Source organism: Lycorma delicatula, chromosome 12, assembly GCF_047948215.1.
Source record: "Lycorma delicatula isolate Av1 chromosome 12, ASM4794821v1, whole genome shotgun sequence".
NCBI classification, from domain to species: Eukaryota; Metazoa; Arthropoda; class Insecta; order Hemiptera; family Fulgoridae; genus Lycorma; species Lycorma delicatula.
In genome coordinates, this window is record NC_134466.1 from 67979980 (window position 1) to 67994243 (window position 14264).

Genomic DNA, 14264 nt, shown 5'->3' on the forward strand with positions numbered 1-14264 from the left:
ATCAGTATACCACGACAGACGTGCACGATACAACAGCACTGCATTCATTTTTAATTTCTTCCGAGTATTTATAATGTATTAGCAAATAGTTTGTTTAAATTTAATTTAATTTTGTGTCGTTAACGCCACGTGAGATCACATGTAAGGAACATGGTCATCCGTTACTTTAGCTTATATAAAAAAAATTGTCATGTATCTGTGTATTTAATAGGATAATTAATCAATCTGGATTAAAGTAGTACGACAATAAAAAAAATACATGTGTAGTAATATAAAAATTAATAAATCTTATCGCACTATAATTATTTTAAACGTGCTTTCTAATTCAATTTGTTTACTGCATATATATATATATATATATATATATATATATATATATATATATATATATATATATATATATAACCTCCCTCTTGCATTATTATATTTTCACTTTTGTTTTTTCCATTTAAAACTATTTTTTTTAAATCGTTTATAGTTACCGTTATTTTTTTTATTATATTTGTTATCGCTTGTTATTCTGTTTAAGTTTTACTAATATTTAATTTGTAATTTATTTAAATATTAAAAACATTATATTTTTTATAAATTTCTTTTGTCTTCAGTCATTCGACTGGTTTGATGCAGCTCTCAAGATTCCCTATCTAGTGCTAATCGTTTCATTTGGTATACCCCCTACATCATACATCCCTAACAATTTGTTTTACATATTTCAAACGTTACCTGCCTGCACAATTTTTTCCTTCTACTTGACCCTGTAATATTAAAGCGACTATTCCAGGATGATTTAATATGTGGATTATAAGTCTGTCTCTTCTTTTAATTATATTTTTCCAAATTCTTCTTTCTTCATCGATTTGCCGCAACACCTCTTCATTTGTCACTTTATCCACCCATCTGATTTTTAAAATTCTTCTGTAGCACCACATTTCATAAAAGCTTCTAATCTTTTCTTCTTAAGTACTCCGAACGTCCAAGTTTCACTTCCATATAAAGCGACGCTCCAAACATATAATTTAAAATATATTTTCCTGACATTTAAATTAATTTTTGATGTAAAAAATTATATTTCTGACTGAAGGCGAATTTCGCCTGTGCTATTCGGCGTTTTATATCGCTCCTGCTTCTTCCATCTTTAGTAATTCTACTTCCCAAATAACAAAATTCTTCTACCTCCGTAATCTTTTCTCTTCTTATTTTTACATTCAGTGGTCCATCTTCGTTATTTCTACCAAATTTCATTACTTTCGTTTTGTTCTTGTTTATTTTCATGCGGTAGTTCTTGCGTAGGACTTCATCCATGCCGTTCATTGCTCCTTCTATATCCTTTTTACTCTCAGCTAGAATTACTATATCATCAGCAAATCGTAGCATCTTTATCTTTTCACCTTTTACTGTTACTCCGGATCTAAATTGTTCTTTAACATCATTAACTGCTAGTTCCATGTAAAGATTAAAAAGTAACGGGGATAGGGAACATCCTTGTCGGACTCCCTTTCTTATTACGGCTTCTTTCTTATGTTCAATTATTATTGTTGTTTGGTTCATGTAAATGTTATCAATCGTTCTTCTTAATTAATTAATTAATTTTAATTTTTTTAAAATGGTGAACATTTTATTACAGTCTACGTTATCGAATGCCTTTTCTAGGACTATAAATGCCAAGTATGTCGGTTTGCTTTTATTTAATCTTCCTTCTACTATTAATCTGAGGCCTAAAATTGCTTCTCTTGTCTCTATACTTTTGCTGAAACCAAACTGGTCTTCTCTTAACAGTTCTTCCACTCTTCTCAATTCTTCTGCACAGAATTCTAGTTAATATTTTTGATGCATGAGTAGTTAAGCTAATTTTTCTGTATTCTTCACATTTATCTGCCCCTGCTTTCTTCGGTATCATTACTATAACACTTTTTTTGAAGTCTGACGGAACTTCCCCTTTTTCATAAATATTACACACCAGTTTGTATAATCTACCAATCGGTTCCTCACCTGCACTGCGCAGTAATTCTACAGGTATTCCGTCTATTCCAGGAGCCTTTCTGCCATTCAAATCTTTTAATGCTCTCTTAAATTCAGATCTCAGTATTGTTTCTCCCCTTTCATCTTCTTCGACTTCCTCTTCTTCCTCTATAACAGCATTTTCTAATTCATTTTTATAAAATATTTACTTTTTAAAAATTAATTTGTTAAATATTTTTGTTTCGTAAAAATTATATTAAATATTAATGTATTAAATCTATAAGACAGTATGAATGATGAATAAAAACAGCTGAATTCAAGCTGTTATAATTTTTAGTAATATGATAATACCTAAGTAATAAGTAGTTTAACAAATTGCATTAAAACAGGAGCAAAATACCGAATGATTCAAAAAGGACTTAACAACTTTAAAAGCCGATCCGAGTTCGGTCACCATTATATTTTTTATAAATGGAGATATAATTTACTGGTGCGGAACGTGTTCGCTGTGCGTTTTGTTTTTGATTCAGCAACTGCAATTTAACGTAATTTTCATAGAGAATACAGTAGGGAGCCTCTTAGTAGCCGTAAAATTTACTCTTGGCACCAAATCTTCGTTGAAACAGGTTGTTCTGTTAAACATACAAAATCACCAGGATGTCCACGCGTCCCTGAAGCTGCTGTGGAACAACTCAAAGAAAGCTTTGTACGTAGTCCGAAGAAATCAACTCGAACGTGCGTCACGTGAGACTGGCATTCCACAAACCACTGGTTGGCGCAAATTACGTAAACGATTTCGCTTGAAGCCGTATGAACTAATCGTGGTTCAACGCATTATTGATGCCGAGAAAGTTCCTCGGCTGTAGTTTTGTGCTGAAATGATGATAGAATTGCAGACAACATTTTTCGACGATGCAATAACTTTTCGCATCAGTGGTAAGTTGAACACCCATATCTGTCGAATATGAGGTAGCAAAAACCCAGATTCGTGATAGCCCTAAGGTCAAACAATTTTTTTGTGCCCTGAGCAAACAAATACCGTACTACTGTACGGCCCGTTCTTCTTCAATCAGGTGACGTATCGGTATCGTTTATCTGGACGTGCTTCCAAATTTTCTAATTCCTCACTTAGACGATAATGATCGAGATGGATGCCATTACTATCGGCAAGACGGGGAACCATCTCGCTATCGTCTAGAAGTCTGATATTTTCTTGATAATCGATTCCAATGTCGGTGTATCGGTGGTGAAGATTCAATTTCACGACTATCTCGCTCCCCAGATTTGACCCGGCTAGATTTTTTCTTGTGGGATTTCATTAAAGGTCGGGTTTATGTATCGTTTTTCCCTGTCAACTTTGTTGAGCTAAGACTTCGAATTAACGACGCAGCTGCAGAGGAAACGCGCCCGACTTGCTGGTTACAGTTTGGAATGAAATCGACTTCATGCGGGATGTATGTCGCATTACAAACGGAAGCCATATCGAACCAAAGTGAATGTCGGGTGACAAAGTGATCTATTTTTCTGTGAGACGAGACTTCAACCGAATCTGTAAGTTATCTAAATAAATATTTATATGCTTTTAAAATTGTGAAGTTCTTTTTGATTCAGCGGCATAATAATTATTAAAATTAATATAACATTTTTTCTTTTTTTTCTTATCGACTTTTGGGTCCTATGAGGTCGTGAAAGCAACAAAAAAAAATTTATATGTAATACACACACACATATATATAAAAGCTGAAAAAACAATTGTAGGACTTTTCTACAATGAAAATCCTACAATTGTGGGTTGTTTCTGATGGACGGCTTACACACACAACTTAATTTAAATATTTATAATTTTATTTAAATATAATATTTTTTCTTTTACTTAATTCAATGATTCTAATTAAAGCGCGCGCACATACAGTATTTAATACTTGTGGGTGTACCGTTACTAGCGGCGTCCGTCGGCACTAACTAAACTAATGTAATTTCACAACTTCTATTGAACAAATTTCGCTTGTTTGGTCGGCAGACCGGTGTAGCCACGAGGCTTATTGCACCAGGTACCGAGTCGACCGGGCGATCGAGTTTGAGAGCCAGCCAGACGGAATTAATTTTTTATACTTTAAGCATTATTCATTTATTTAATTTCTACCGCTCACCTGTGATGTCACTAGTAATAGTTTAGAGAATATTTTGGGGTGGGGATGCGATTTTGTAAAACACGTTTTTTGCAAATATTGTTATTTTTTAATCGTTCACAAATGTTAGAGAAAAATACAACCTTAATTAGTCGAAATCTCGGGATAATGAGTGTGACCTTGTTTTTTACATCCGCATCCCTTTGACCTTTTTATGCTGAAAATTTAACGGCATCATTGTCCCATGATCTGACGAGTTTGGTCAAAATCGATCCTGTAGTTTGGAGATATAAGGTGAACTCATACACGTACATACGAAGATTAACATCCGGAAAACTTCCGTCCGGTTATTTGGGTTCCAAAACGGTCAGGTTCCTCATATGCCCAAATTGGAACGATTACGATCTTTTCCTTCTAGAGATATAGCTCTGCTGTAGCGCTTTAGAAGGGAAAATAATTTAAATTTTAATCCGGTGTTATGCGTAATTACCGGTTAATTTGATTAATCACCTGTGACATATGTAATTTGTATATTTAACGTTAATTGGACGAGGTTCGTTGTCTAATCTAATTAACAGTAATTTCTTGATTATTATTTAAATAAGAAATTCAGGAATTACTGCTTATAGTCGAATTATTTTAACATGTAATCACCGGATTAATCAAATTTACCGTAATATATAAGTGTGTTCATTTACGTTAAACCCATGTGTGATTAAATGAACGTAAAATTACAATTGCAGGTAATAATAAGGTATGCAATTAATCGAGTATCAGTTTAAGAATGATTCTTTCTTTTTCCTGTTTAGACTCCGGTAATTACCTTTCAGATAATACTTCAGAGGTTGATATGTATGAGGGTAAATGAAGTGTAGTCTTGTTCAGTTTCAGTTCGACCATTCCTGAGATGTGTAGTTAATTGAACCCAACCATCAAAGAACACCGGTATCCACGATCTAGTATTCATATCCGTGTAAAAATAATTGACTTTTCTAGGACTTGAACGCTGGTATCTCGATTTTCAAATCAGCTGATTTGAGAAAACGCGTTCACCACCAGACCAACCCGATGGATTTTAGTTTAAGAGGGGTTAACTTGGTTTTAAGACACTGAACGAGATATTCTGCATTTATACCTGTAATAATTTCACGATAATCGAAATTAATATTAATTAAATAAGCCCAAAATCAAATGTAAATTTTATTTAGTAGCATAGCTACTCCTATGGCCGTTGAAATGTTAACAGTATACAATTATCCATCTAAAAACAAAAACTCTATTTTGTATTATTTAATTTCGGTTATCTGAGGAATCGGTTTATGTAAAAAATTGTTTTTTGTCGTTGGATTTTAATCTCTATAACGATGTCAATACCGGGTTGGTCTAGTGATGAACGCGTCTTCCCAAATCAGCTGATTTTGAAGTCGAGAGTTCCAGCGTTCAAGTCGTAGTAAAGGCAGTTAGTTACTTTCATACGGATTTGAACCACACATCTCAGGATTAGTGAAACTGAGATCGTACAAGTCTACACTTCATTTACACTCTTACATATCATCCTCTGAAGTATTATCTGAAAGGTATACATCAGGTTATATGTAAATGCAGAAAAACTTGTTTTGTAGAAATCAATTCGGTTTTCTTTTAACACTACAAATTGATATTAATTTAATATCAACTTATAGTGTTATAGTGCAACTTGAATTAATTTCGTTAAGTTACGGTTTTATTTGAAATAATGATTTTTTTTTAATCGTATTTGGAATTAGTGATTTAGATTATTTATGGCGGAAGAGTGGATGTCAACGGTTATGTAATTAACAATAATAAAGAAGTTAATGTAACGGGCTGTAACAATTTATCAAATCAATCAAAGTTTTCGATTACTTAAGAATCAATATATAGGCTATGCATTATCTGCCTCCCTCCTCTTATTTTTCAATTAATTATTGGCTTGTTTTTTACTATTTTTTTCGCATACTTTGTTATTGAATATTATTATTTTAAAAAGAATTATTCTAATCTTTTCTAAATAAATATTAACTAATTAATTTAAATTCAAATAGCGATTAAAATTAATAATAATAATACTAATTTCATAGTAAAATCATTCATATATCACGACTTTACAATACTATTTATTTTAAAAACGTGATTTTTTAATGATTCATACAAATGACACTTTACAAATGTCCTTTATCTTTTAAATTCGATTTTTTCAAAATATATATTCTAAAAATAGTTATTTTAACGGTGATTTTTTTTATATAAATGAAACAAAAAAAAAAAAAATAAGCTACGAAAGGAAAAATAGAAAATTTTATCGATTAAAAAAGATAAAAAAAGGAAATCCATTATTGTTTTGTTTGGATAAATCGACTTTACGGTGCAATTATTATGTCATCTTGTATGTGCTTCGATAATTCCCTGCAAGTAATTAACACGTGCCCGTTTTAACGCGCCTTTTCTATCATTTAATCGACGCAATTTGTTTTTCATTTATGTTAATTATTTATATTATAGATATATTTCAAATAAAGATTTTTTTTTAACCACTTGAGAACAACCGGTAACTGGCTAGAAGACGTTACTTCAGTCGGTCACAAGTGAGGTGGCTGAAGACTAGCCACCCTTAGTGCAGTTTGAAGCTTATCTCCCGACTGCATTCCTCTTGAATCATTGAGACATCATGACATCCCTCCCGGTTGCCGTGGTGACTCTCCCCAAGAGGGCCTTCACTTCCCTTCCCTATCACCATGTTTGGGTCCGGGTATGTACACCACGCATACCCCCTGAATCGCGTGCCCACCTCACAAACCTCGAGGGTTCTCAATGCGTCATCAGAATCTCCTGATCCAGCCATCTGCTGGACCCGAACGCCCTCAGCAATGAGGCTATAATCTTCTTTTTTCCTGTTTAGCCTCCGGTAACTACCGTTTAGATAATTCGTCAGAGGATGAATGAGGATGATATGTATGAGTGTAAATGAAGTGTAGTCTTGTACATTCTCAGTTCGACCGTTCCTGAGATGTGTGGTTAATTGAAACCCGACCGCCAAAGAACACCGGTATCCACGATCTAGTATTCAAATCCGTGTAAAAATAGCTGGCTTTACTAGGACTTGAACGCTGGAACTCTCGACTTCCAAATCAGCTGATTTGGGTAGATGCGTTCACCACTAGACCAACCCGGCGGGTTCAGCAAAGAGGCTACCTTCCTGGCTCTGCACGTGTCCACGATTCGATCTCCTGGCTACATAATCTTTTCGCCAGTTCCCCCCCGAATTTTTTTTTTCAAATTCAAATTAGTGGAGTTTGAGATCCACACAGTATAGTTTCATTAGCTGTCAGTCGAAGATGTATGTCATTGCCCTTCAGTGAGATGAGATATAGCACCTCAGTTATATGTGTAGCAAGATTTATTTACCACACAATTCAGTATACATACAAACAGGTCACTTAACATTACAAAAGGGATGAAATACAATTAATAAATTTATTATACATATTTACAATAATACAGCTCTATTAGTAGATCATATTACAACACGTGTAGTAATGAGTTTGCACCATAAATGGTGTACACCATCGACATATGTAACGCAATAAAACAATATAATAACAGTTCCAAATAAAGAATTAATTATGTTAAAACTATTATTTTTTTTTTTGAAATAAATAAGTAAATAGAAAACGAACAAAAATTGTTTCCAAAAAAATAATAATTATTATAACTTTTGATATTTCAGTAAAAATAAAAAACACAGATTATGCTTTTTATATTTATCTTTTTATATTTAGAGGAAGTTCCTCTGATGACTTCGTTATAATTTTTCCCCGCAAATTTTGCCGAAGGTTTTTAAAATATAAGTTCTCTCTACTTACACTGATTTAAAAAGCTTTCAATATTCATTTTGTCATCATTTCTTAATATCGGATTATTATACCGCACAATAATCTGAGGCCTTCAAATTATTATGAAGAAATTTTTTTTTTGTTGAAAACAGAATAAAAAATAATAATATTTCGCGTTTCAGGCAGCCTTAGTTCATTATCCTTAGTAATTTCTATACGTTGTTTTTCTGTATAAATGCTCAATTTTCAAACGCCTTTGCGTTTCTTATAAACAGTTTTTTCACCTGATTAGCGGTTCCGTTTTTTTTTTTGTAAGTCTGTCCATATTTTAAATTAAAAAAAAAATTTATGTGGACACCACATAACTTCCTTATACGCCTATTAAATTACATGCACACATTTTTATTTGTCTAATAACTCATGATTTTTTTTATTATTAAATTATTATTTATTGCAAACGTTTTTTAAAATCAGAGGTTAATAATTATTAATAAATCAATATATTTAAATTTAAAAAAAAATTGCCTTCCTCATGTAAGATCCAAATATTTCATTAATTAAAATTTTATTTGGCTATAGCTCTGGAACCAATGAAAATAAATACCACTTATGATATATCTTTGAAAAGCTGTCAATGAGGGCTTATTATTGCAATTAACAAAAAGTCCAAAGTCTTTCGATACTGGGCTTTATTGGAAACTTTTGGTTCAATCGATTGTCATCAAAAAGGGAGGTGTACAACTAAATCTTTAGCAGTCCTAAATTCAAAATTTCAACATTCTACGGCTAATCTTTTTTTTTTTTTATTTATGCGAGATACATACGTATAGACGTCACGCCGAACTAGTCAAAATGGATTCAGGGATGGTCAAAATGGATATTTCAAAACCGAAATTTTTTGCGATTACAATATTAAGATACAGAATTAAGATTTCACTATAAAAGAGAATTCAAAAAGAAAAAGCTAATGAATAATCTAGTAATACTTTTAATTTTTTCAATAGTAATTATTATTATTATTATTATTATTATTATTATTATAAATTTAATTAATACTTTGACTTATTACGTCATTTTATCATCTAATTTTATTTCTGATGTACGAACTAAATTTAAATTTATATTTGATTGGCAAACCTTTGAATGAGTCAACGTACCAAGTTAAAACTAATGACTGATAATAATTAAACATAAAGAAATAAATCTATGAATCTCTTTCTCTCTCTCCCCCTCTCCCTATTAATATTATTTTTATTGTAATAAAAATAATTTTTATTTTACGTTGCTCTTAGTCTTGTCTGAAAGAGTACAGAGGTCAAATATATATATATATATATATATATATATATATATATATATATATACGCACATAATGAACTGAAATGATTACTATGATCTCGATTTTATAATAATTATTTTTATATTGTTATATAACAATCCAAAAAAAAGCACGTGTTTAGTTTCTCTAACGTATTTATATTATATGAACGTGTGTATTTGATATTAACTACTCTCAATTTTAATATCTTATTTTAATTTCCACTTTTATCTGATAAATTTTTTTAAGGATATCTTATCAAGTAAAATTTTTAATATAAATTTAATAATTAGAAGAGCCAAAGGAAGAGAAAGAAAAAGATGGCTAAATTACGTAATGGTAGAGCTGGAAAAAGTTCTACTTGGGAAAAACCTATGATGTACAGTACGATTCGATAGATTGATGAATGAATGCGTTTTTATGATGATAGGTATACCTGATTCATCCACGTACCACGCGCACTATTTTTTCCGGAATGACGGTTGCAAATGTAGCCTGCGCGTCTTACATGGATTTTAAGGTTTCAAATTGATGATGATATAATCGTTAATCTGATATAAATATACAGAATTGTAACGCAATCGGCTTTCTTTTCATACAAACCTACATCCAGGCCAGGAAAATAAAATGATACACATAAAACAAAAAACGTGGCTACGAGTAATTACGGGATTGGAAATACAGCCCCCAGTGGATGTTGCTGGATAAGCTATCGGGTACCGCCCTTGGCGATGGGGTACGCTCGGCTACTATAGTTGGAGGACACTGGGGAAATAAGATACCCAGGATGAATAAAAACCACTGAAGAAGGATCAACTGCCCTGAAGGCGGAAGAAGAAGACATTCCCAATGTTGGTGGGGCGGGCGAAGCTAGGAAGATAACCCGAATAAAATTCAGGGTTGATAGAACCCCCGACTTGGAGGATCGGGGGATTTTCTTACAAGAGTTTCCTTTTTCTAGGTAGATTGCTTTCTTTCTAGCTTACAATCTACCTAGAAAAAGGGAAATTTTGTAAGAAAATCCCTCGGTCCTCCAAGTCGGAGGTTAGGCGTACGGTTGGCAATCCTACCCGATAAAATCTTATTACGAACGAAAAGACTCAGTATGTTTGGAGACGTATCGTACGGGAGGACAAGGTTAAAATTGAACTGTAGCGTCGGTGAAAGATGAAGAGGACGATGTGGCTCCAGACTTATCAGAAGATGTCCTTCGTATTTTTTCAAACGGGTTATCTTATTTCATAAGAAAATATTTTTATCGATCGTTTTGTGATTATTTTACGATCAGTTTTCATTGTTACAACGACCGTTCAGTACAAAGTTTATATACTGAAAACTTTCATGTAGTAATCAGATTGTGACTGCTGAATTACAGAACGAGTAAAAAAAGAGAATGTGTTCATTCGCTGTTACAGAAAAATTTCGAATTATTTTTTACGAAAAGGGATCATAATCTACGACAGATAGAAAATTTGATGTAGCAGAGTCCTGCATTCGTGAATGGTAAAAGAAAAAAACGAATTTCTCGTAGCCGATAAATGTACAGAATCTGAGGTACAGGAAAATAAGCGCTAACTTCTCTGAAAATAATGATGTTCACGCGACGGCCAGTGTCAGTAGTAAGCAAAGTAAAGGTGTCACTATTACGGCTGAATATCAGTCAGTCTTAGGATTGTAATTATGATACCCACCCGTATAATTTGGCTCTGGGAAAAAGCTTCACTTCTCATTTTCGTTTTTTTAGTAAACGTAGCATACGATGCTTGTTATTCTTGTTTTATGTTATTTTTTTTGTATGACCTGTGTTAAATTGCCTTTAACTATTGCAGTTAAGGTAATTAAGATACGTACAACCCGTTATTAATTGTCAAAAATCACTTGAAAAGGTGTTTACTCATAGGGAATCATATAATACCGATAAAGGTTTTCAAAATACTTTCCGGTGTCTGGTACAGAAACAAACTTTCTGGTTTTTAAATACTAAAGGTGGCATTATTAACTTCTATAATATTGAGAGAAATAGATGATGAAAAAATAATAAGGAAGCAGAAAAATAAATTAAAAATACATAGCGTAAAAAAATGAGCATAACAAGGAAAAAAGGTTGACAACAGTGGGTTTGTTTCTAAATGCACGGGTTATACACGCAACTTATAATTTTATTTAAATATAATATTTCTTTCGTTTATTTAATTCAATGATTCTAACAAAAGCGCACGTGCGCGCATACTGTATTTAATTCGCGCTGGTGTGGCGGTAATAGCGGCGACGTCGGTACTAACTAAACTTATGTAATTTCACAACTTACGTAGAACAAATTTCGCTTGTACAGTCGGCAGACCGGTGAGGCTTAACGCATCAACCGGGCCATCGAGCCAACCGGGGGATCGAGTTCGCGACCCAGTTAGACCGACTTACTCTTTTGCACTTTAAATATTCATAGATTTACTTCGACCGCTCACCTGTGACGTCACAACATAGCAGACTACAACAGCATTTTTTGGGGTGGGAATAAGATTTTGGAAAACTTAACTAATAAATGTGTCTAAAAACCTTAATAGACAAAATCTCGTGATAATGAGGGAATGACTTTGCTCTAGAACCTCGTCCCTTTGACCTTTTAAGTTGAAAATTTAATGGCATCAACGCCTCATATATCGAAATAATCTGACAAAGTTTGGTCAAAATCGGTCCAGTAAATCTGGAGATATAAGGTGATTTAGAGGCAAACACCGAACATACGTAACACATACAAACATTAACATCCGGAAAATTTCCATCCGGTTTATTGGTATTTTGAGTTCCTTAGATGTTATAACGTCAAAATTTGGTGAAAAGCGCGTATGCCCAAATTGGACCGATTACAATACTTTCCCTTTTAGAGCTATAGCGCTATGTAGACGGGAACATAGTGTATATGTTACGGTAAATTTGATTAATCTGGTGATTATGAATAATTACCGATTAATGAATCATTACCGATTATGAATAATTAAATCGGCCGTAACAAATATAATTTGTATATTTACCGTTAATTATACAAGGTTCGCTAGCCTCGTCTAATGAACAGTAATGTTTTGATTATTCTTATAATAAATTCAGTAATTACTGCTTACAGTAGAGTTGTTATTTTAACGTATAAAATGACGGGTATATTTAATAGATTGTTATATATTTATTAAATTAAATTAAATTATTATTAATCAAATTCACCGATAATTATGCATAATCACCAGATTAATCAAATTTACTGTAATATATGAATGTGTTCGTTTTTGTTAAACACATGTGTTTTCATTCATATATTTTATGCAGATATATATATATATATATATATATATATATAAAATATATGAAAAAAAAAAAAAAAAAAATTATTTTTCATTTTTAAAAACTTGATTTTCTTTAAAAAAAACCTAAACAAAAAAACAATGGCTACTAAAAACTAAAAAAAAGAAAAATTGTTTTTTTCAAGTAAATTATTTTTAAAAAGATCTTCTGTATATACACGACTAAAAAGAAACGCCTGGGGAGCGCTCTCATATACAACCAGTTTATAATCAGAGCACACTTTACGCATTTCTTTTTGGTCGTGCGTAATCGAAAAAAAATGCTTAAAACTAATTTTCTTGAATGTAATTTTTTAAAATAAATTTTCTTGAAAATAAGATTAGTACGAATTTTATTAATTAATTATTAATAAATATAATTATATTTATTATTTATATAATAATTATATAATAAAATTATATAATTTATAATTATAAATAATATATTAATAAATTAATTATTTTTATTAATTTATATTGGAAGAAAAGCATGTTCTTATTTATTTCTACTTTTTAGTCATAATTAAAATAAATTCTTATCGCTAATTTCATTTTCTTGTGGCGTCTCTAGTGCCCGACATTATAAATAGCGCTGATGTCTAAATGCCAGTCAAACTTATCATGCTGTTCTGGCGTTTCGGTAGATGTCGGGATATGAATATCCAATCTTCTTCCCCCTTGGCTTCTTCATTTGATTTGCTTTCTTAGTATTTTTGACGCGCTTTCTCTAATTGTCTCTTTCGCCGAGTCGCTGTCCCGCCGACAGTAACCACCAAAGAACACTGGACAGTCTAGTATTCAAATCCATATAAAAGCAACTGCCTTTACGAAGTCGAACTTTCGACTTCGAAAATCAGCTGATTTTGCGATGACGAGTTTAACCGCTAGACTTAACCCGGCGGGTTTACAGTAGTTATATTAAAATCCGCTTCAGCAGAGCTACCTGATCTACTCGTATTGAGTCGGAACCCAAAATCAATCGGATCGATAGCTTCTAATTAATATAATACTAGTATTATTTAAAATTTTGGGGACAGGTTAATATTGTTTTGTACCTATATAAAGGACATATTTAATAAATTTTAATTAAATAATGAATCGGGATATAGTATTAAAAAGAGAAACAAAAGCATAATGAAACCGTTTCTCTCATACAGGTCAAAATATTTTGCTATGCGATGCGAAAATATTTCGAGAAATAAATGATATTTTATTTTATTTATTTACTTTAAACAAACTAATATATTTCTTTAAATACCGATTACATTAAATTGAATTGTCAATTTTTAGTTTTCTAAACATTTTTCTATATGATTTATATTTTACACCAAACAAAGATCTTGAAATACCTCATTTCCATATTTAGGAGTAATATTTAAAGTAAAATATTTAACATTGCCGATTAATTAAGTCGGTTCACAACCAAATAATATAAATAATCTTATTGCAAATGAAACAAATTTGTTTATTGTACGAAAATTTATACTTTGGACATCAGAAACATTAACATGAACGGGGGATACCATTTTATTTTCATGTTAAAATAAATGTTGAATTAGTAAAAAAGATTAATTTATTTTTTAGTAGCGAATAAATAACGTAATTCAAGTGATATATTGATCGAACTAGATTACTTGTAATAATCGATGCGTAATATATTAGGCTAATCAGTTTTATT

At 31.8% G+C, this 14264-nt stretch overlaps 2 protein-coding genes across 10 annotated transcripts in view; one reads left to right on the plus strand and one right to left on the minus strand.

The window, feature by feature from the left end:
* Positions 1 to 14264, plus strand: part of LOC142332836 (EF-hand domain-containing family member C2-like) — a 367638-nt gene that overhangs the window by 201302 nt on the left and 152072 nt on the right. The window lies entirely within an intron of this gene.
* LOC142332838 (facilitated trehalose transporter Tret1-like) overlaps positions 1 to 14264 on the minus strand; it is a 94612-nt gene that overhangs the window by 41183 nt on the left and 39165 nt on the right. The gene's annotated exons all lie outside the window — the stretch shown is intronic.